Below are 23,840 nucleotides of genomic sequence, written 5' to 3' on the forward strand. Positions count from 1 at the left end.
TTTGTCAAAATAAGTCTCAGGTACGCTTAATTCAGAATGCCCACTTACCTTGCTGAGAGGCTTGGCAAAGTCACAATACCAAAGGCAAGCAGTGTGAGGATTGTTCCAGCCAGCCGTTTGTGCAAACAGTCTGCACATCCAAGCAAAGGCCAGATGTTTTGAGACTCCTGGCAAGGTTCAGTAGGTGGTTGGAAAGGATCTGAGATGTAGTGAGCTTGAACTAACCTTTGTGTGAGATCTGCTTTACTGCATTATAACCTGGACATGGTCCATCTTGGTAGAGCTCCTAAGTGGCCTTTTGGAATTTAACCAATACTGTGGCGCTCAGAAAGTAACACCCTCTACCTGAATTCCATCCGAGATCTCTAAATTACTCTGGCCTTATTTTCTTGGAGGCTTATTACATAGAAAAATATATTATTATGCATCTAGAGTAAACAGAATACAAATATACATAGGACAGACAAACACTAAATTCAGCAGTGCAACAAAGTAAGTTTGGTCAATGGAAGTATCAAGCCCTTTGACCTATACTTTTGTGCATGTCTGACGTGGTATATAACACTAAATAAAAATGATGTTGAGTTTCGTTGTGAACTTTTTGTCAAAAATGTATCTTATTACATATTACTTAGTAATTTCGTGCATGAATAAAATGGATCATAGCCATCTCCCACTTCCCTCCTCCAGCTCCCCCCAACCCACACACACTTTGTGACCTCCCAATTTGTCTTCTTTTTTTCCTTTGATAAGACTCCCAGAACAGACTTTCTGAATAATAAGTAGAAGTGGTTTCTCTCAGTGAGAAATCATGTGCGGTTGCTTTTCAATTCTTCCTCCAGGGTGGGAGCTTCACTCTGCAGAATGGCTGGGTGGTACTGGAAAGAGGAACCCCGCACTCTGATGAGAGCCCGCCGGCTTTATTAGCTCTCCCCGTCTCAACAGCCTCTGGTCTGCTCAGGTGCTGGGTGTCTAGGACTGACGATAGGCTCGGAGAGGATCACAAAGTCATGACTCAGGAAAGTTTCACAAGTAGCTCCCCTAATTTCGGTTGTAATTAGCTAACATTTCATACTTGATTTGTGGGCAGGCCAGCGAGCAGGAGCAGGTGCAAGAAATTAGGCGGAAGAAAGCAACAAACAAAAACTTCGCAGCTGAGAAGTTACATCAAACGGTATTTTTAGGAGCATGGCTAAATTTGCGAAGTTTTAAATAAGTGTAAATTTTTAAAAATTTCACCAAAGTTCTATTTTGGCACTGAAATGTCTTGATGTAGTTTGTGGGACAACGGTGTTTGACACCCACCCATCGTCCATCCAGAGGGCCAGAAAGCTGCAGTCCCAACTTGCAAGCCGAGTCCGCACTTCTAGCATGCTGCCAAGTGCTGCTAGTGCAGTGTAAGAAACCAAAATTAACCCATAAAGACATACCATGCAAAATCGGGTGTGGATTCCATCTCCTTGATGATCACTGCCCCTTTATGAGACGGGGCTGTGATGTCCCAGGTGCTACTGAGGTAGAAGCTGAAGCACATTGCTGGGAGAGGCACCACCAGGAAGCGTGGCGCTGGATTTGATCCTGGGCTTTGGAGACTTGAAAGTGAGGCCAGGGAAAACCCTGTGCGGGGCTGGCAGGCCAAGATCCCCAAAGAGTTGGGGCTGCCTCCTCCTGCTGCCGACAGCAGCTGTGCTCTCTGAGTGATCCGCCATATGCGCTACCTCCCATTCCAAAAGATGGGAAGGGAATCATCATTCTACGTGAGCATTGTGCCAAAATCTTTTTTTTTTTTTTCTAGAATTTCTGGAGAAACTGTTGGATTCCAGCAAATACAGTTTTAAATCCCACCGCAGCATATGTTATAATGCAACTGTTATAGCAGCGGGAGGAGGGAGGCTTTTAACAAGGCGCGCGCGCGCGCGCACACACAAACACACACACACACACACACACACACACACACACACACACGGAGGCCAAGGACAGCCATCTTCCAAGTCGAGGCCCGGCGGCTCCCGCTGTTTGGAGTCTGTACCTTATAATCTGAAGTTGAGGTTTATAACTAATTTTACTAAGAGCCTCAAAGACGACGCCCCCTCCCTTACTGGTTTATTATCTTTCAAGTTTAATGACCCTGTGAGAACTGTAAACTGAGATGAGGCCATTTACTTTTTCATTCCAAACCACTACTTTACAGACACAAGGCTGAGAACCTGATTTGTCCATGAGATAAGACTGTCCCTGACTCTGTAAGGCAGAGCTTCTGATTGAGCTAAAAAGAAGGGCCCAAACAATGTGGTGCACACCGTATCAGGTCCAGGGAGCTGATGGGGCAAACAGTGTGGAGGTTTCAGTTCAGGGCCTCATCCAAACCCCGAGTGTGAGAATCAGATGTGCTCCTAACTCCACTGGGGACTGAAAACATCCTTTTTGTAGTTACTACAACTATGGGGCTCTTTAGAAGGGTATTTTAATAAAAGCAGGGCACCCAACCACAGAGAGCTCTGTGTGTCTGTCTGTGGGATCATTCTCAACAAGTAAAATCATGGGCTCCTAAGAAACAGACATTTTTGTAGAAAACAGCAAAGTGCAGCGTGCTTGAAGCCAGAGGCACTTTGTGTTTCAGATCTGTCCTGGGTTAGACAGGTTCACGTGTGCATCCAGAGATTTCTTAGGGATAGGACCCAAGTCAGAACACAAAATCATGCATGTTTCACATAGCCTTTTTACACACAGCCTGGGTAATCTCACGATATCTTTAATATGCTTCTTTTGCCAGACTCCTCACCTGAGGTGAGGAATGGAATCTTCCCCTTGTGGTAGCTTGTCAACACTCCAAAAGCTTCAGGTCTTGAATTCCCTGGCGTTTAGTGTTTGGATGCGGGGGCATGTTGAATGCATATTCCCAGTGCCAGGTTGGCCTGCATTCTCGATGTCAATGTACAAGACCACCAGGGCCTTCTGCTGAGGGAAATGTGCGTGAGAAGAACCTGTATATTCAGTGGCTTGTGGTGCTTTGCAATCACATGGAGCTCAACTATGGGCGTCACATTGAACTAGGTTTGCCTGTGCCCTTTGCGAAATGAAAGGGGCGGAAGTCGAAATTCAGTAAACGTCCTGTTTTCTTGTTTGCTAATTAAAGTCTATGAAAGAATAGGCTGCATTTTGACCTCCACACTGCATAGCATGGATTTAGTTCGGATTCACACACACCCATCCCTTCACTTGCAACAGGCCTCCTCCTTCCCAGGTATTGCTTCTGAAGTCTTTGCCTTACTGTGTGTAAGGTAAAGTTCAGAGTTCAGAGTTTGTTTGAGCGTTGGGCTGATACACAGCTGGACTTCTGACCTGGGGAGGGGGTGGGTGTGATCTTGGAGATGCTGTTCTTTGGCTCTCAGTGACAGGAGCAAGTCCTCTTTAAAGCTGATGAGTTTGAAAGACTCCTTGCCAATACAGATATCAGAGACATCTGGGGTGGCCGGGTATCCCATGATACTTCTGCTAGAGTAAGGTGAATCAGAAAAGTCTCAAAAATCATTGTGGAGTCGTGGCTGGCGGAGCAGAGAAGCGTCTCCGCCTCCGGAGGAGACGCCAGCTTTAGGATCTTGTGGTGACAGGTTGCAGGGTTACAAGATTGGTCACTGTTGTCGGTCCCTCTATGCATAGCCATGTATATCACCCATCCAGGACCAATTGCTAGAGAAGCCAGGCTCCTCTTGTCTAAAGAACCTGCTTCCTAGCTCCCAAATAATTGGTATATCCTAACCACTTCATTGTGCATCGGGTCCCTAGGAGCAGAAACCGAAGTGAACTGTTGAAAGGATCAAAATTATGATCACAGTCCTTTGAACACATTGAAGGGGGAGCTTTGACCCATAGGTTTCTTTGTTTCAAAATGTTCCGTATTCATTTAGAAGCTGACAGAGAACATGCCTGTGGCTTGATGCTGGCTGCAAAGAACATTTTGTTTGTGCAGTATGTCTCTTGTGTCAATTCAGACAGCTAGGAATGGCCCAGAAAGAGGCCCGGCCCCATGTCTTCGAAGTTGTTTGCAGAACATGGCAAACAGACACTAAGAACCCTCCATTCTCATGAGGACACGCACACAGTCTGTGCGTCTTGCTAAATCTTCTGCACTATCCCCACTGCTTCTTCGGAGCTATAAAAGAAGGCACCTAATGTCTTCTCTGAATGCCAGTGTTTGGAGATTTTCTCAGCTTTTCTTTTTCTTTTTCTTTTTCTTTTTGGTTTCTTTCAGCTCAAAATTATGGAAAACTTAATTGCCTTGTGGACGTGTCTCTAGGTAGCTGAGGAAATAAAAAAAAAAAAAGAAAAGATAAAAGAAAAAAGCACAGCCTAGTTAGTTTCTTCTCCACAAGGAGAAGCAAACATGTCTGCCACAGCTAAAAATCAGACAGAAGAAGCTAAGTGTTGGCACATAAGATGGGTGTCTTGCCATCTTCACTGGGGCCGAAATCAGGGGGGAAGTTTGAAGGATTTTCTGCTTATCAGCACTGTGGGAACAGAGCCGTGCTGTGCGGTGGCCGAAGGTGGATAAATGACCCACTGTAAAGAGTTTCTTTCAATTTTTGTCATACAAATAAATAAGGATGTTGAGTCCTGTCTCAGAGTACCTAAAAACATTTTAGGAAAATTCAGGAAAGGAAAACCATGACAGCTTTTCAGTTGCCTCTGCCTAGGCTGTGATTATACCCACTGCCCAAGAATCGAAGTCCTGGGGCTGGTCAGGGCTTCTGTGAGTCGGCTGTGATAAAGACCGAGTTATAGTTTAACTTCTGTGTCATTTCTGAAAGACAACTTGTATTTTAGTCCTTCGCCTCCCCCCACATCCCACCTCAAAAAATAATAAATAAGTAAGGCTGATTGATAGCCAAATGGGCGGGCGCACGATTATACATTAACACGCTGTTTATCTGGAGAACCCTCAGCATGCAGAGCTTTTGAAGGCAAAACCAGGTCACCATCTTCGTAGAGTAAAATGACCATGGTCTGGAAATTGTTAATGTTTCAACCTCCTACACTCTGCATCTCTCACACATGAACTTTTGTCATTTCTAAGCACTTGGAACTTTGTGCAAATTATCAACCACGCATTTCATGAGACCAGGACATCTTTTGCGGGGTGGAGGCGCGTACCTGAGGCCCGTCCAGGGCTTTAAATCGCATGCTCAATTTCTTTAAAAATTCCTAGGTCCTCACCCGGCTAATAATCAACAGCAATAAAAGTAGCACTTGTCCAGTTGCCAGTCCTCCTGTTTGGCCAGCAGACTCTGGCTTGAAACCCCACACTGACTCCTGCCGTTTACCCTGCGTCTCCTCCTACCCTCCCTCTTCTTAGCCCGCTCTCTGGACAAACATCAGAAGTCAGAGGGGCTTTTATTTCCATAAGCAAGTCCTTTCTTTCTGCCCTGCTGGCGTCATTCCGTGTGGAGCCTCTCCAACTGATGGCCACAGTCCCTGGCACAGAAAACAGTCGCGTCATGACCAAGCATACAAGTGGCGTATTTGCAGCGTAAGCCTAAGGTTTACTAAATGGTTCTTCCTCTTAAGACCCTGGACTCTGACGCTCCCCAGTCTGCTGTTTCTTTTCCCTTTTTGTCCTTTTATTGTTTGTTTGTTGTTGGTTTGGTTTGGTATGACTCTCTTTAAAATTACTTGCAAATGGCTAAATTGGCCTAATAACCCACTTATATGGGTTGGGACGCATAGGTTGAAGACAATGCCTCTGTGTGTTTGGCTCAAGATGGTAATGTAGGTCTTGGCAGGTTCACTCATATCGGTAGGAAAATGAAGAAAGACTCGTTCCTGGGATCTGATGCACACAGCCTGAACTCACAGTGGAAATGAATAGGTAATGTCTATTAGTGAAAGAGGCCCCAGCCACATACCGTAGAGCTACGTGGGAACCCTAAAACATGGCTCTAGAACTCTACCCAAAGCCAGCTCTTGGCCAGTGATGTAAAAGGGCCTGCTGCTCAGGATATTGGTTTGTGAGGTCCTGCCCTGTGGCTGCCAATCATAGCCCTTAGACATGTTGCTGTCAAAGCGTCAATCAAATCGAGTTCTCATATGTGGCTAGGGGAAGTGAATAGTGTGTGCTCGGTGCTGAGCATCTGTGAAAGCCGCATTGGCTGCTGGGATCACAGGTGAGCTGAGACAAGGTTCCTCCTGCGTATGAGAAGTTAAAAATTCTGGAGGCAGTGACCTAAATGGGAAAGGCAATTCAATGAGGCATAATTATGGATTCTCTAAATGCTTGTTTTCTCAAATGTTGCAACTCTAATAGGGGGTTAGCATCAAAATGTGTCTTCCTTTTCCATAGTTCTGGGTTCTTTTTCAATGAAAATTTATGCCATCCTTTTATAAAACGTATAATATCACGCTGCCTATTCAAGAAGCAAAAATGGGCTTTTCCTGGAGATGCTGAGCAGAGAATGCACATCTCAGTTTGTGCCCTTGGGCAAGGCATTCACCTGTTTCCGAAGCAGAATGGAGTTCTCTGGTTGGCTGTTTGGTTTCTACAAGTAGGCACAAGACTCAGCCAGTCTTACTCACTGTGATGGCCAATCTTGGTTGTCTATTTGACTCCAGGAAGAGGGAACCTCAAGTGAATAATTGTCTTTATCAGATTGTCCTGTGGGCATGCCTGTGGGCATTTCTCAATTGCTAATTGGAGTCGAAGGGCCAGTCCCACCGTGGGTGGTACCACCTCTAGGCACACTGAACTCAGCTGTCAAATAAAGTGTAAGCTTAAGAGAAATCAATAAACAGAGCTCTTGCAAAGGTCTCTGCTTCAGTTCCGTCTTCAGGTTCCTGCCTTGAGTCCTCAGTGGAGGGCTGTAACCACACACTCACGGGGTTTATCACAGCAGCCTGGATACAAGTCCAAAGGCTTTCCAATGCGCACACAGCCCGAGTGCCGTCTCTCCTCCCGCTTCTCTGTGGAAATCGTCATGCTGTTTCTTTATTTCTAAAAGTAGAGCGGAGCCACATGCTAGAATAACTTCTAGATGCCGTGATGCATTTCACCTAATACAATAAGGATCCCGAGAGAGTTCCTGTACTCGTGGATGGTCCCTCTTATCTGGCGATCCATAGCACCTCCCTCTAATCCTGTACTCAGAGAATATCATGAATTCCTTTGACGCATCTTAAATGCCCAAACTTAAATGTGGAAAAAATCAAACTAGAGAAGTCGATCTCTACTTCTCTTTGTTTTCTCAAGAAAACAAGCTTGATGGAAAAAAAAATAACTTCATGGAGCAACTCTCATAGCCATATTACTCGTCTGTGTCCCCTTTAATTCGGAATCCTGATAATTTGATGTAAGAGCTGATTTCTTGCCAAAGGCAGCGTTTTAGAGAAAATGTTCCTCATCCTTTATACCTCAGGCTTACCTTCAACAATGCTTTCTCCCAAGGAACCCCTGAAAGGAGACACGACATTAGCAACAGCTGACAACTGATAGTTCACATTTTCCAACTGTCGCGTTCTACGCGTTTCTGCAACTAATCCAACAGCTCGGGTTGGCCAGCGCCCTAGCCATAACTTTGGAGGCTTTTCATTCCAAATGCTTCTAAGTAATAACACACACAGAGTTCTTCAGTTTTAGGCCTGAGCGGGAAAGCACCGTAGTCCAGCAGAACCGGGTCAGAGGTCATGGAGCCAGCAGCCTCCAGGCTTTTATAATACAGACTCTGGGTCCCCACCCCAGGCCTGCCAAGTCCGAAGCTCAAGGGCTGGAGAGTTAAGAAGCTGCCCCAGTGATTTATACAGTATTCAAAACGCCAATTTAGATTGGCACTACTGTCTGGTGTCATGAACCCGCCACTTCTTTGCTCTAAGGGACTGTGGTGCGTGTGGCAGAATGCTTACTGTCATCTTTGCCTTTGCTCCCTGGGTGCCAGTAGCCCCTCCCATTCACCACAAAAACAATCCCCAGAGCAGCCGGAGTCCTTGGGGGTTGGATGTGGGAGCTGATGAGATTCAGGGGCTGGGGGAGCCCAGATCGAGCTCAGGCCGCACAGAGCTGCCCCTTCGGTCTTCCACAGCATCTTCCTCAGCGTCTCTGTCACACAGGAGCTTCCCTCTCCCTCTGTGAGTCACGGAACTGGCAACTTATTATTCTGTCCGCACCCCTTAGAAAGAAAACAAAAGAAAGAGACGGACAGAAGCTCATGCCCTTGAAGCATGTTGTCTTTGAAAAGTTCACGGAGCACTTAGAGTCGGCCCACATCTCTTCCAGTGAGACAAGGCTGACTCTCAGTAGTGTGACAGACTACTAACTTCCGTTTATTTTACACACTGCTGCCAACCCAGAGATGTGAGGCCCACAACGATGTCCCCAAGACATTATTGCAGATACTGACTTCAACACTGGTGCTTGCCACCTCACTTCTACCCCTAACATCATCTACCTGTCCGTGTTGTGTCCTTCAGGACCCAACCCCATAAAGGCATCTTAGGGGAGTCAGTCACTGACCGTCCCCATAGTGTTTGTCAAGCCCTAGGCAACGAAACAATTATTTTAATTTTTTATTTGCTTATTTTTATTTTCTGTGTATGAGTGTTTTACCTACGTATGTATGTGTGCACCATGTAGGCACCTGGTATCTTAGGAGGGCAATGAATCTTCTGGGACTAGAGTTACAGGTGCTTATGAATTTCAGTGTAGATACTGGGATTCAAACCTCGGTCCTCTGCAGGAACAAGTCTTCTTAACCACTGATCCATCTCCATAGCCCAAAACAAGCATTTGAAAATGCATCTTCTCATACCACCACCAATGGGAGGGTATTCTAGAACTTTCCTTTTGACCAATAATAAAATTGAGCTTTATAACCAAATGTTAATTAGGTTCAAAGCCAAACTGTGGAGAAAGGATGGAGCCTAGATTTAAGCCCACCAATAATAATCTCTAATCTCAGGCTGTTACCATGTCATAAGGGCTGAAACCATGGTGGCTGAGTGAAGTCACGAGTGAGTGAACAGTTGACGTGGTTAACGGTGAAAGCTTTCAAATGAGTTGCACAAACACTCATTAAATGTCAGAATACATGGAATGGCAATGCAGTGGGCAAGGGATTCGAAACTATACTATGCAGTGCTTCTTGGTGTATGCTTGGCTGTATGCATGCATATATGCTTAGTCACACAAAAGGGCATTTGAATTTAGCCGTCGTGATGGAAGTGCCATTGTAGTTTCCCTCTGAAGGTTGTCATTAGAAACATAAAGAAGAGAGTAACAAAGAAATAAGTTTGAGAATTCTCTGTGTTTGTTCCTCCTCTCACACTATGGGGGGACAGATGACGCGGGAAGGGGACTGACAGACACACAGATGGATGGCAATAACACACAGCACTGACCTATAGGTGCCTTCCTTGTCAGTCCCTAGGCATTTCAGCAGCCAGGGAGACAGCTTCAGGGGCAAATGAGCTCAGTGTTGCGTTGCATTGAAACCTGGCGTGTGTCTAATCATCTGGAGGGAGGATTTTCCACATTTGAGTATCTAGGGGAGTAGCCTGGACTACAGAGTCAGAGTCTCAGAAGGTAGAGCTGGGGGGTCTTTCATGCCCTGTTTTCAAAGACCCCAAGGATTCAGCTTTGGAACAAGGGTGGACTGACGCTCCTTCTAGCTCATGAAGTTCGAAGAAGTGGCAGACGTGAAACTGGAGCAAAACACACATTTCCATCGCGCTGGAGCACACGTAATCTACAGATGAATTAGCTGTGCAGCCAAAAGCAGCCCTACAGCAGCGTAGCGGTAGACCGCAGCTCTGGGAATCATTTCTCAGTCATAGCTCCTCCTCTTCCTTGGCTCCCCCATGTCCCAGGGCATCCTTAAAAAGAACCAGCAGAGGCCTCAGCAGTAATTGTTTCGCCTTCTTCATCTGACAGATTAGGGAGGTGAGAGCAGATTGCATGGCCCGGACTCAAATTTCCAAAGTGTAAAAATTATGATGCTTTAGGAAAAGCTATCAGAACACGTTTTTAGATTTTTTTTAAGTTTGGATTTTTAGTTCTCCCGTGCTGTGAGTTTCATGGCGTGGAGAAAATATGACATTTCAGTTCTTCTGCAGCTGTAGGCTGACTCTTACATATTGCTTTCCTTCTTCCTTTTTCAAACAAATATTTACATTCATACTGAAACCCAAACTGCAGAATCCACATTTCAGCCATACTTGGAAGAGGAAGTACCAGCCATAGAGTAGGCCATAACTCTCTATGTTGCTGGGAGGAGCGTAAGTCAAAGCAGGGCGATTCCATGGTCAGCCATGAGAGCATGTTGTTAGGCGCCAGGTCTTACATTATGTAATCATCAGCACATAGCAAACCGGAAACCAGAAAGGAGGACGGAGCTATACACCAGAGACCAAGAAGGAGGCCTGGGAAAAGCCCAATCCCAGTGGTCTACTTCCTTCAGCAAGCCTCCACATCCTAAGGTTCTGTAACCCTGCCAACCACTACCACAACTAGGGACTAAATGTCCAAATCCATGAATCTATGCGGGACAGATCTCATGCAAACACCACAACTATTATTTAATTTTAGTTGAAACTATAAACTAGAAAATATCAACTAAGCTCTTTGAGACGTAGTTTTAAAACCAAAATCTAATTAGTGATAATTCTACAGCCATGATACAGATCTCCCTGAAATAAACTCTGGGCATGGTGCAAAATGCGACTGTTGTGTGTGCTGTTTGATGGTACTTGATAGCATGTCTGTATCACTGAATTCCTGATGTGGGCACTCCGTTTCAGTGATGTGTGTGAATCTATCATCTCGCACAGCAAGTAGGAACACTAATTCCTTTTACAAAGACTTGTAAGGTTGAAGATACTATAGGCATGCCACGATCAACACCAAACAAAAGCAACCCGCCATGCTGTGAAGTTGGGGCCCAAACTACTCTTGCATATTCTTCAAACGCTTTCTCTTCAGTCAGCTAAAGAAGATGGTAAAGAAAGTAGATGTGATCTGAATTCTCTCACGCATTATTCAGCAGAGGTTCTATGTTGTCCCTTTAAATTATAAATGTCATCAAGCAGACAGGATAATCTGCCTCCCCCATGGAAAAATAAATGGAAAAGTAGGTAATCGCGGGTCTTTAACGGGAACCCTCGTTGGCAGGACAGTTTTCTCCTAGGGAGAGAGGTGCACGGACAGCTGCTGACCGAGACACGGACACTATGGTAGTCTGTGCAGTGAGTAAAGTCTCCTGGATCTTGTCTTCAGCAGATGCTCTGATATTGTGCTGTTTGCAGAGCTTGTGGTTCGTGTGTAGCTTTGTATAACTGCAACAAACAATCCTGAACCTTCCTAAAGAAACTTTATAAGGAAAAGGGTTCTAAGCTCAGTTCATGCGGTTCCAATCTAAGATCAGGCCTACCCCCATGGAGTTGTTGGGATTAGCGGGAGATCACCACTCCAGGGGGCATTCTCTTGGAGAAAGCGGTTCTGTCTGGAGAGAGAAATCCGAACAGCAATTCGGGGATCATTATCACTCTTGTAACAACTCCTCTGAAAGGCCAGGGGACCCCCTAAAGCCTACCTTAACCCATTCTAAGAGCAGTGGCCCCAGGGACCCCACCTCTTAAAGGGCCACCACCTCAACACTGCCCTTCTAGGGATCAAGTTACTCCATGAATCCGCTATTTCGGGACCACAGAAGTGAGAAACAGGATATTAATTTCTCTAGTTGTGAATTTAAACACAATCAGAGAGAAGGCACGTGAGTCACTGAAACTGATTGTTCCAAAGGCTGTAAACATTATACATGCATCTAATCTTTGCCTTCCTTCCTGCTGCTGCTGCTGCTGCTGCTGCTGCTGCTGCTGCTGCTGCTGCTGCTGTTGCTTCTGGGTGGTGGTGGCAGCAGCGGAGGTGGTGGTAATGGTGGCAGGGGTAGTGGTGGTAGTGATGACGGTAGTAGTTTGGCCTAGGGACACTTGTTTGTTTTCTTTTGTTTTTACACCATCTTGGATATATTATCGGATGACTAACTCTCTAATACCTCAGCCTCCCAAGTGCTGGAATTACAGGCATGCACCCTATCACCAGCTATTTCCTGATTTTTCTAGTACAGTTTTTGAATGCTGTATAGCACTGCGCATGCATGTGACCCAGAACGAACAAAAATCGATCTGTGGAAGTTAATAAAAGCTGTCATTGATTTGTTTCTCCGGTTAATCCTGTTTGCTTGCCCCTCCCAGTCTGTCACTGTTTGTTCTGAACACTCTATAAATTAGCCCACAAAGACGGTATTTCCATCGGACATATCACCAGAGGTTTGTGTAAGTAGCGTCAGCCGCAAGTCAGTTTGCTGCAGACTCAGTGACACAGAATACAGCAAGGGTGACGTCAGGCTTTTACCTCCCAGGCAGATGGAGGACACAGAATCCTGTGCTACTCTGAGGAAAGAAAGATGGTTAGAACACATGCAAGATAATCCCACCCATTCCCTCCAGACAGGCTTGAGGCTCTCACTGCCCTAGACACCACTGATCCTCTGTGTGGTCGTTGGGTGAGCAACATCAACACCAGCTGGGGACGACAGGCATTGCAGGCTGTCCATCACAGCAAGTCACACATCACCAGGCTGAAACCAAGCCACTTATCTGGTCTTCCCAGAAATTGGAATTAAAGCAAGAGCAAATGGATTTCCAAACAGGCATATTTCAGTGTGATAATGGCGGTGCCTCTGCTTTGCCCCTCATGGAAATGGAAGCTGAGGCTATCTGACCAGTCTGGCTTCTGTGTTACGCCTCTTAGTCTCCATCTCCTAAAGGAAGGTCACTCTGGAGTGACCAATCCACTTTGGATTGCTTCTATTTTCTTCAGTCCCTTCTCTGTCTGTGAAGGCCACCTCTTTGGCCAACTTATTGGAGCACTCATTTTGCAGAATAAAGTTGCCCAGTTACAGGGTCAAAATTGAAGTCAATGAAAAGCTTCAGAGAAGAACTGGAGAGAAGGCCCAGTAAACAAAGCTCCTGCCCCATAAGTGTGAGGACCAGAGTTCAGATCCCTAGGACCTACATCAATGCCAAGAAGACGTGGTTACCTATCTGTAATTCCAGCCTTGGAAGTGGATAGATGGTCCGCAGAGCAAGCTGAGTATTGAGACTAGCCGCAGCCTCCGGCTCTGCCTCTATGAATGAAGAGCAATTCAAAATGATTTCTGACTCCAACTTCATGCTGTTGTATGCAACACACAACCACATACACGCTCATACACATACAGATGTTTATATGCACAGAGCATGTATACACATGTACTTACACACACACACTCACACACACACAGAAAAAATAACTAAACAATGTGGCAGATGATTGAAATGGAATATAAGTACTTGTGTGAGTGGTTGTTGGTCAATGTGGCCACGGGCCATGGACTTGCATTTAATAGATGCACGGAGCTTTAAAAAGAGAAGGTTACCAAAGTTTGTAGTTTGCCAAATAGATATCTGAAGACAGAGGAAAAGCGACTGTTGCGATTTGAATGATAAATATCTCCACAGGCTCGGGTGTTTGAACATTTGGTCCCCAGTTGGTGGCACTCTTTGGGGCATTTTAGAAGGTGTGGCCTTGCTGAAGAAAATGTGTCTCTGAGGGTGGGCTTTGAGGTTTCACAGCCTCACCCCACTCTCTCTGCCTCATGCTTGGAGGAGAAGACAGGATCTTTCAGCTTCATGTTCCCGTTATCGTGCCTGCTACTTGCTGGTTTGCCTAGTCAAGGTGGTGTGTGTGTGTGTGTGTGTGTGTGTGTGTGTGTGTGTGTGTGTGCTGGTTAGGGTTAGTTTTTCTGTTGTTGACTTGACACAAGCTTGGGTCATCTGGGAAGGTGGAAACTCAATTGAGAGAATATGAAAATGTCTCTATCAGATTGACCTATGTGCAGTCTGTGGGGCATTGTCTTGGGTGATTATTGATGGCTGATATGAGAGGGATTGCATCTGTGTCTCATGCCTGGTCAAATTCTTCTGTAGGCTGGGGTCTGCTCTAAGCCATGGCAATACGCAGAGTATAAAGGAAGAAGTTGCTAGCATCAGAGTTCAGGGACACATAGTGTGTACTTGATTGAGAAATTAAACTCTGAAGATGATCAGGTCACTCTATAAGCTAGGAAGCCATTGCGGATGGCTTCTGGAACTCCCAAAAGGGATCCATTGGGTGGCCCAGAATCTGCCTCTGCCCCACCTCCTGGCAACGCCACTGGGTGTTTTTACTTCTAGTAAGAACTTTTCTCTGAGAAAAATAGTACAAGTGTCTGTTCTGGCCGGCAAGTACACATGCCACTTTGTAACAAAGGGGACCAGAGAAGACCTCTTCTCCTTTGCCAGAAGCGCTTTAGTGTCCTTCCTCAGAGCGTCACAGACCTCATTCCTGGACATGCACCTCGGTGGCCTCCTTCACAGCACTCACTCCTGGACACACTTGCTTTTCAGGTCTAGCCACACTGGGAATGGACATTCTAGAAAGGGGTAAGGGTGGAGCTTATCTTCCTTTCTCCCTTCCCCTCTTCCCGAGAGCAACTGGTCTTGGGAGGTGGGAGAGTAAAACAGAATAAACCCTGTCTCCGTTAGCATTTTCACAAGTTCTGTGTGCATGAAAACGTGTCCTGGACTTTGTAGCGTTGATTTTTAAGTTTATAGTCAATTGATTTTTTTAATTAACTTTTTTAAGTTTTAGTAACATATATAATTATATGCAATAAAGAGTTTCATGGTGACATTTTCATAATATATAATGTATTTTGATCATCTTCATCCTCTGTGATCCTCTTTTGTCCCCTTCTCCTCCCACTGGTTCCCCTTCTCCTCGGCTGCTTCCCATTCTACGTTCATGTCTTTTAATTGCTGCTGTTTGTTTTGTGAGCCACTGAGTTTAATAAGGTCACTCATAGGAACATGGGCAACTTAGCAGTGGTCATACCCCTGAAGAAAATGTCTCTTCCTTCCCCCAGTGACCAATAGCTGCCCATAGCTTTGGGGGCGGGGTGTAAATTACAGTACAAAGATGTGTTTTACTGTGACATCTCCTTGTTCATGCTATGTCATGGACTTTATTGTTCCCCCTCATCCTGTTGGTGTCTGTGATCTCCCTTCCATGTTCACAACAAGTATATACATACAGTTCACATAAAGAAAGCATGAAACAAGCCGGGCGGTGGTGGCGCACGCCTTTAATCCCAGCACTCAGGAGGCAGAGGCAGGCGGATCTCTGAGAGTTCGAGGCCAGCCTGGTCTACAAGAGCTAGTTCCAGGACAGGCTCCAAAGCCACAGAGAAACCCAGTCTCGAAAAAACAAAAAAAAAAAAAAAAAAGAAAGCATGAAAACATTTGTCTCGATGAGTCTGGCTATTTGGTTTAACATGATAACCTTCCACTTTTGTTTCATTTTTTTAACAATGATTTGACTTTTTTTTTTTTAAACTAAGTGGGTAAGCCAGTGAAGTAAACGGTACTGACTCCAGCACTGAATTCTTCTGAACTTGTAGGACTTTTCTATGAGCCTCAGGTGACAGCTACATCTCAATAAATAGAATATCTAATAAAAGGTTCCTCAGCATCACTAACAGCAGGTTACCCTCCCAGGCTTCAGGGAGCTCTGTTTTGAAAGCATGTCTCCAAGACAACAATTTCATAAACCTGGGCAACACAGGGAGAAGAATCCCAGCAAGTCAAGGGTTTTCCTCACCTAGGTATTAGTAGTCTTGTCAGGTGATAGACAGGCAGAGTCCTTCACTTTTCCCTAGGAAACGGGATGGAAGCTTGCACCTGCACTTAGCAAATAACGTTAGAGAACAGAAGTTCAGCTGCAAACCGTGGGATCCAATAGGAGAAAGGCTTGTCCCAGAGCCCCTGTCTGACCAGAGATGTGGACAGACGAGGCAGGATTAACTGGTCAGCTCCTGGCTAGTACATGAATGAAGTCCAGCAGTGATGAACTGGCCCTTCTGTAGCTGACCACTAGCCCAGCAAGCGCCCTATGCACGTAACCAACACCTCTGCTTCATGCACTCAAGATTACAGGCCTATTAGACTGCCCGACTGAGTGGATCTCCGTGCATCCAGCTGTTTGGGTATCTGCAGGCACTGACAGTTCACCTCTGCCTGAGCCTTGGATTTTATCTGTGAAATGAGTCAGGGTCTGGCCAGCCCAGGCTGGTTGCAGCACTAACTCTACCTGCAAATTAAAACATGCTCACATTTTAATAAAATGGTTCCCATTCCAGCAACCAACCCAACTGTCTACACCTCTTGTGCATTTTAAAAGGCCTGTATGCTGTTCAGAGATATGCATCGAGGCAAATTGTTTAGAAAAAGACGTACTATTGCCTTCCAGTTGCCATTTGAAAGATTGGCTCCTTTTGGTGAAACCATCTGATACTTTTCATGTTTCTAAATATGTAATTACTATCTATCTACATGACCACATGAGTGAAGGGGTGGGTTTGTCTGTCTGTCTGCTTGTTTATTTGGAGACAGGGTCTCGCTTTGTAGCCCAAGCTGGCCTGAAAGTTGCTATGGAGATCAGAATGACCTGGAACTCACAGAGATTCACCTGCCTCTGCTTCCATAGTGCTGGATTAAAAAAGCACACTGCCCAACTATGAACAGTTTTAAAAAAAAAATTTAACAGTGGAGTAAATTCTACCTATTTGAAGTTTAATGCTATTGTTTAAGTGTGTGTGCATGTGTATGTGTAAAGTGAGAGTAGTGTCCAGGCTGGACGCCAGAAGACAACTTCCTGGAGTCCATTACCTCCTTTCCCCTCTATGCATGGGCCCCTGTGATGGAACATGAGTGGCCAGCTTTTCACAGAAGCACTTTTACCCTGAGCTACCTCAGCAGCCCCATGTTTAATGTTTTGACGTTCAGATGTATTAAATGAGAAGAAGAAGAGGAGGAGGAGGAGGAGGAGGAGGAGGAGGAGGAGGAGGAGGAGGAGGAGGAGGAGGAAGGAGAAGGGGGAAAAGGAGAAGAAGAAATACGCATTTTCCTCTGAGAAAATTAATTCAGAAAAAAAGAATAACAAGAAAGGGACAGAAATACTCTGCAGAAATCAAAAGTGTATATACAAAATTTCAGAGTAATTTCTCATTGATAAAACAGGTATTTCTCAGATTGCCATGGGAATAAGCTAGCAACTGCACAGAAGCTGCATCATTACTCTTAATCTAAATAAATTAAATATGTGAGTGCATGTGTGTGCATGCGCACATGCACACACGCACACAGAGAGAAAGAGAGAGACTGTTACCCCCTGATTTTTTGAGGGTAACAGTGTAAACTGCCCTTCCTGGGCACAGCGTTATAAACCTCTAGCCCTCCCCCACTTCTGTGCTTTGATCACTGTAGTCAAAAGGATGTCAAATCTTAGCAAGAAGGCAGAATTTTATAGTAGAGGAGAAATGACTGAGGCAGTACTTTGGTCATGAAGCCCTTACTCCAAGTGCTTCTGTGAGACCATGTTTCTGTGATACCACCGAGTACCCCAAGGACGGGTCATGGGGTGCCTACAAGACTAACGGTGCCAGTTTACAAACAGTAAACCATCGTCACTGGAAGTATAAGAGAAAGTCTTCTATTCCCTCTTAGTTTCAGAATGCTACATGATAAAAATATAATAATGCATGATGCTCAATAGTCTGTAAGCATTTATAGCCCTTGCCCTTACATCTTAAATACAGTAGAAATATGTAGGAAATAAAGCCAAAACAAACAAATAAAAATCACACAACTCAAAATACTCCCACCCGGGAATAAAAAGCGCTGCTCTTAGAGCTAGGGGCTGGACTCCATACGAAGTCTAGGAGGCTGGGAGAAGGCTCAGGGCCCTGACCCAATCTCAGCCCAGCCCAGAACATTTGTCGGTGCTCTGTCAGTCAGGTGTTTCCTGGAACACTGCGGGTGCTTGGGGTTTGGGTCTCACTTGTGTCTGTTTTTAGACTCATTTCTCTGTGTGTGTGGGATGTGGCCACAGCATTGTGTGATGGTAGGAGAACATTAGGTGACGCTTTTTTCCTTCCTCTTCGCCGTCCCAGGGCTCAGGTCCCCAGGGTTGGTGTCCTTTCACAGTCAAGTGCGTCCTTTACCTGTGGCTTCAAGTCTCTCCTTTCCTGAGAAGTTTCTAGTGCATATAACGCTGTTCTGGTTGGACTTTGTCAACTTGACACAGACCTAGGCATGTCTGAGAAGAGACACTCTTGATTGAGAAAATGCCTCCATTTGTCCTGCAGGCAAGTCTACGGGGCGTTTTCTTGAGGGAGGGTCCAGCCCACTGTGGACAGTGCCACCCCTCAGTACAGGTGACCCTGGGTTCTACAAAGAAGCAGGCAGGGCAAGCCTTGGGAGCAAGCCAGAATTGGTGTCCTTCCAAGGTCTCTCCTTCAGCCCCTGTCTTCCCTCTCCTGACTTGAGTTCCTGCTTGGCTTTCTTCAGTGATGGATTGTGATGTGGAAGTGTGAGCCAGATAAACCCTTTCCTTCCCAAATTGTTCTTGGTCACAATGTCTTTAATGCAACCATAGAAACCAACTAGGGTGACGCCTCTCCCTGCCTGGCCTGTCGTAATTGCTGTCTCTGGAAATGTCAGGTGTCTTTGCATGCTCCTCCCTCCACATCCCTTCCTGAACTTCTGCTGTTTCTGCTCATAGGCCATTTCCTCAGGTTTCCCTGCCTTTCTTTACCTTTTTATTGTTTCTCTGTTTCCCAGGTAGTTCCCTTAGTTCTGCCCTCCCCCTTTCATCTTATTGTATGATTTTAAACTCTTATTTTATTAAATAAGAAGGCTATTTGCTATTCTTAATTTTCATGGGATCTTTTCTTCAAGGGCAAAAGTATTCCCATGTCTTTTCCTGTCCCCTCCTTCCCTGTCTCTTCCTCTATCTTTCCTGTTAACAGACCCTCCTTTAGGCCATCTGGGGCAGTAGAGGTCAATTTTTCCTCAGCCTTTTCTTCATCCAGTTGCTGTGAGCCAGGTGCCAGCTTTCAGCTTCCTTTTCTGAAGGAAGCAGGCATGTCTGAGTGAACCAGCACAGCCTGCTGCCCTCGCTGGGCCTGGGCTCAGCTCCCCGTTGTGTGCCCTTTTCTTTTTTTAATGCTAAGTGAGCATGGCTAGGGCCAACATGGCCCTTCCTGCATGCTCCACCCAGTTCAGCATGGCAGGGACATGTTCGCTGCCTCTGAGAGCCATGCACATTGCCCCATGTTTAGGCACATAGCAGGTCCATGTTGCCATTATGCAAGTTGTAGCACTCTGCTCACCCTTTTAAAGGTTCCATAGCCAGACCTCCCAAAAGAGTCAGAGTTCGTGCTGGTTCAAAACTGTGCGGGTATTTTTTTTTCCTACTGCTGAATCAGGAAGACCTCTCTCAAAGGAGCTGCAGCACTCTGTCAGCAAGCAGAGCCCATCTGAAAAAAAAATGCTACTAAACTTTGCTTGTGAGTGTCTAGAGTTCCTTTCCAAGCCCTCTCAGGTTTAATGTGGATTTAGGTAGCACATGATGGAGCGCCAATCTGTTGTGCAGGGACCACTTGTTCATTTCCGGCTTCCCAGACCCGAAATAACCACATAGAAACTGTGTTAATTAAATCACTGTTTGGCCAATCACTTAAGCATATCACTAGCTATGTTTTACATCTGTGCAAGAGTGAGGAGTCTCAGTGCAGTGACAGCCGTGCAGGGGTGAGGAGTCTCAATGGAGTGATAGCCATGCAGGGGTGAGGCATCTCAGTGCAGTGACAGCCGTGCAGGGGTGAGGAGTCTCAGTCAGTATGGTGACATCCATGCCAGGACGGCAGTCTGAATTTGAATCACCAGCACTCAATTAAATCTGGGTGAGTCAGTATACCTGTGTATGTGCATATGTGTATGGTTCCATGTTCTAGATTCTGACATTTCAAAACATTTTAAGAGTGAATTTTTTGTTTTCCAAAAAAAGGAAGGAAGGAAGGAAGGAAGGAAGGAAGGAAGGAAGGAAGGAAGGAAGGAAGGAAGGAAGGAAGGAAGGGAGAAAAGAAAGAGAGCAAGAGAATGGGGGGGGGAAGAAAGTCACTTTTCACTCTGTGGCTGTCTGAAAACCTCAGGCTGAACCCTGCTTCTTCAGGTTGGTTCCTATGACCCCCGCCCCCACAGCCAATGCCCGGAAGCAGGGGCAAGATGTTCCTCTTTCTTAAAGAGGGCCTCTGTTCCATCTGCCTCCTCCTGTCAAGACTGTTGCCGTTCTTTTGCTTTTGCTTCCACTTTTTGGACCCAGCTTAGGGAAGCGCAGTCTTGGGTGCCCCCATGCTGAAATGCAGCCTGTCTGTGGTTGACGGGTATGGGCGCTCACTAGTCTTGTTCCAGGAGAACCAAAGTGACTGGGAGGTTGTGCTTCTGGTCCAGCTTGTCTGGGTGCAGGAGGAGTCCTAGGACCATGATGTCACACTCAGTAGCAGCAGGAGACTTGGGCTTGCTGTCAAGACCAACCACCCCAGAGTTTACATACGTTTATGCTCCTAGGACAGTTACTGGTACTTGTTGGGCAATCTAGAGTAATCATCCAGAAGCTTCCTAAGGTTCACCGCCAATGGCTCTGTGACCTTGGGCACGTCTTTCATTTTCCACTTCACTGTCTAAAAATAAGCTGAAGCAAGCGATCTCTGGGGTTCCTTCCAACTCTGAACTGCTAAGAAAGCCCTGAGCTCCGGAGAGGTGAAGGACCAGTGCCCCAGAGTGACCTAGTTTTGCTACTTCGAGTCATCTCTTTCTAGTTCTTTGGCCTCCAAGTGCCCGAGTTGCCTCTTGTTGAATAAAACAATGGACTTATTGCCAACCTGGGCCCAGCCTGTAGAGCGCAGCACTCTGACCCATGGGGGGTGTAAAAGCCGTCTGTGGTGGTGCCAGCCCCCCACTGAAGATGTGCAGGACCCATGCACAAGGCAGGTGTGATTATCCAAGTAGAACAGAGTTCAAAGCTCAGGCCTTCCGCTGAGAGTCTCCGCTACAGCCAAGGCACGGGGCCGAAGACAGCTTATTTGTTTGTTCCTTGCCCTCCTTTCATTTCCCCAAGTTTGTTTTGGTTTGGAAATCCGGCCTACCCAGGGGAGTGCAGACCTTTCTTCCTTTTCCCCGTGTCTCTGCCTCCTCCGCCCGGCTTGCCCCCACACCCTCGGCACTCAGGCGTCGCTTCCATGGCTGGCTTCCCTTTTAGAATTTTCCCTGGTGCCCCAAGTGTTTACTGGGCCCAGCCTTGGCCCCAGCCTGCTCCCTAGCTCTTCCTTTTCCTCCTCTCTGCTCCGTTCAAAGGCACCCATCCCAGCCGACTGTGGACCAATGAATGCAAAGAACGCCTTCTGATTGACTGGACCCCTTGGAGCCCTAAATTCCTGCCAGAGGCTTTGGCCAGATCTCTTCGGGTAGGGGAAAAGTCGCCGGACCCAAGTGACTTCCCCTAATGGGTCGTCAGTCTCATCCTGCAAGTCCACTAGGTGTCTCTGTTAAATGCATTTTTCCAGTTTCTGTATTGCAGCAACAGACTCGGTCCTCAGCACACCTCTACATACAGTCCTTCCTACAGCCCTCAAGTAGGCTCACTTTAAAAAGGAAACATCTCAAAGAAGCCGCTCCCTCTGAATTCATGGCCTCTCCTCCATCTGCGAGGGGGAGGGTAGGGATTATCGCTTTCTCTACACTCCAGACCCTCTTCTTCAGACGGGACCCCTTCCCAGGACTTCTTAGGAGCATTTTCCCTTCCTCCACTTTAAGAGAAAATTGTGTGTGTGTGTGTGTGTAGGTGTGTGTGTGTGTGTAGGTGTATATAAGTATATAGGTGTATATATGTGTGTGTGTGTGTGTATATATATATATATATATATATATATATGGTTAGAGTTAGGGGTTAGGGTTAGAGAGGGGGCATGTATATATGTTTATATGTCATCCTCATCAGCTCTTAAAAATCTCCAAATCTTCCATTAGGTTTTACTTTAGTTTTGATTCACTACTTTTCTTTTATTACTGAGTTTTAGTTATAAAGCATGGGGCTTTGCTCTGAGATTTTCGCACGTGTGTATGCTGTGCTTTGCTCTGAGATTTTCACACGTGCGTATGCTGTGCTTTGGCAGAATCCGCCATCCCTCTTACGCTAGTCTATGCCTTCCTTCCTTCCCCTTTTCTCTGGGTCTTACTTATTTTCATAGTTTTATCCCATATATGAAGGAAAACACAAAACACCCGTCCTTGTGGCACTGGGTGTTTCCTGTAACATGATGGACTCTAACTGCTCCCATTTTCCTGCAAAAAAAACAAAAACAAAAACAAACAAAAAACATAACTTTATTTTTCATAGCTGAGTAAAACTCCATTGTAGTTCATTCAAAAGCACATGCCCTGAAGCCAACTTCCAGGTGTTTCCCCTCCCCCGCCATTCCCTGCACACCTCCTGTCATCTCCAGACATCCCCTGCACACCTGACATCCCCTGCACATCCCCTGCACACCCCTGACATCCCCTGCATACCTGACATCCCCTGCATACCTGACAACCCCTGCACACCCCTGACATCCCCTGTCATCCCCTGCACACCCCTGACATCCCCTGTCATCCCCTTCACAACCCCTGCCATCCCCTGACACCCCCTGCACACCTCTGACACCCTCTGAACACTCTCTGCATACCCCTGCAGCTGATTCCCAGATGTCCCCACCCCTGCACACATCAACTCCCAGTTGTCCCCAACCCTGCCATCCACACAAGCCCCTCTGCACCTGGGTTCCCAGTGAGCACCATGTCTGTCGCCTGGATTCCCACTGACTCTAACACAATCCCTCTGGTAACCAAGAAACTTGTTGAAGTCATCAGCAGCTCCATGACAATTCTTCTGACTTCTTACCAGACCCAACACTCAGGTTACTCCTTTCTGTCACAAGCTCTTCCCACAGCTTAGATGCTTTAAAATCCTTAGGACCTCAGGACTTCATACCTCCTAGATTCTTGTGAGCATGTGAGTCAGCCTTCCTCAGCCTCCCTTACTAGCTTCACACTTTCTCTTCTCACACAGTACATCCTGGTTACAGATCTCCCTCCCTCTACTCCTGCCAGTTCTCCACCTCCCCTCCCATCTGAATCCATTCCCTTTCTGTCTTTCATCAGAAAAGAACAGGCTTCTCAGAGATAACAACCAAATGGTACAAAATAAAATATAACAGGATAAAACAAAAGCCATCATATAGAAGTTAGACAAACCAATAGAAGGAAAAGATCCCAAGAGCCAGCACAGGAATCAGAGACCCACTCATTCACACATTCAGGAGTCTCATAAAAATATTAACCTGAAAGCTATAATAGAGAAGAGAACCTGGTACAGACGCTGTGCACAGTGCTTCGGTCCCTCTGAGTTCATATGACCATTGCTCAATTGATTTAGAAGGCCTGTTCTCCAGGTGTCCTCCATCCCCTCTGGCTCTTACTGCCTCCTCTTCCACAGGGCTCCTGAGCTCTGAGGAGAGGGATTGGATGAAAACACTTGATTTAGAGATGTGTGTTCCAATATCTATCTATCTATCTATCTATCTATCTATCTATCTATCTACCTATCTAATCTATCTATCTCCCCTTCTCTCTCTCTTTTTCTCCTTCTCTCTCTCCTCTTTCTCTCTTTCCCCTTCTCTCTCCTTCCCTCCCTCCCCACTTTCTCCTATTCCTCTCTCTCTCCTTCCCTCCCTCCCCACTCTCTCCTATTCCTCTCTCTCCTTCCCTCCCTCCCCACTTTCTCCTATTCCTCTCTCTCTCCTTCCCTCCCTCCCCACTCTCTCCTATTCCTCTCTCTCCTT

General features: G+C 46.1%; 1 protein-coding gene across 9 annotated transcripts in view; it reads left to right on the forward strand.

Annotated features, from left to right (window-relative positions):
- Thrb (thyroid hormone receptor beta) overlaps window positions 1–23,840 on the forward strand; it is a 326,708-nt gene that overhangs the window by 195,410 nt on the left and 107,458 nt on the right. The window contains exon 1 of one of the 9 annotated variants that reach the window (XM_050140636.1): window positions 5,405–5,530. The exons of the other annotated variants lie outside the window; for them this stretch is intronic. The gene's annotated coding sequence lies outside the window, so the exon portion shown is untranslated. Of the gene's footprint in view, window positions 1–5,404; window positions 5,531–23,840 lie in introns of those variants that run through there. 9 annotated transcript variants of the gene reach the window in all.

Source organism: Alexandromys fortis, unplaced genomic scaffold (genome assembly GCF_014885135.2).
Source record: "Alexandromys fortis isolate MF-2015 unplaced genomic scaffold, M_Fortis_MF-2015_v1.1 scaffold_46, whole genome shotgun sequence".
In the NCBI taxonomy this organism is placed as follows: Eukaryota; Metazoa; Chordata; class Mammalia; order Rodentia; family Cricetidae; genus Alexandromys; species Alexandromys fortis.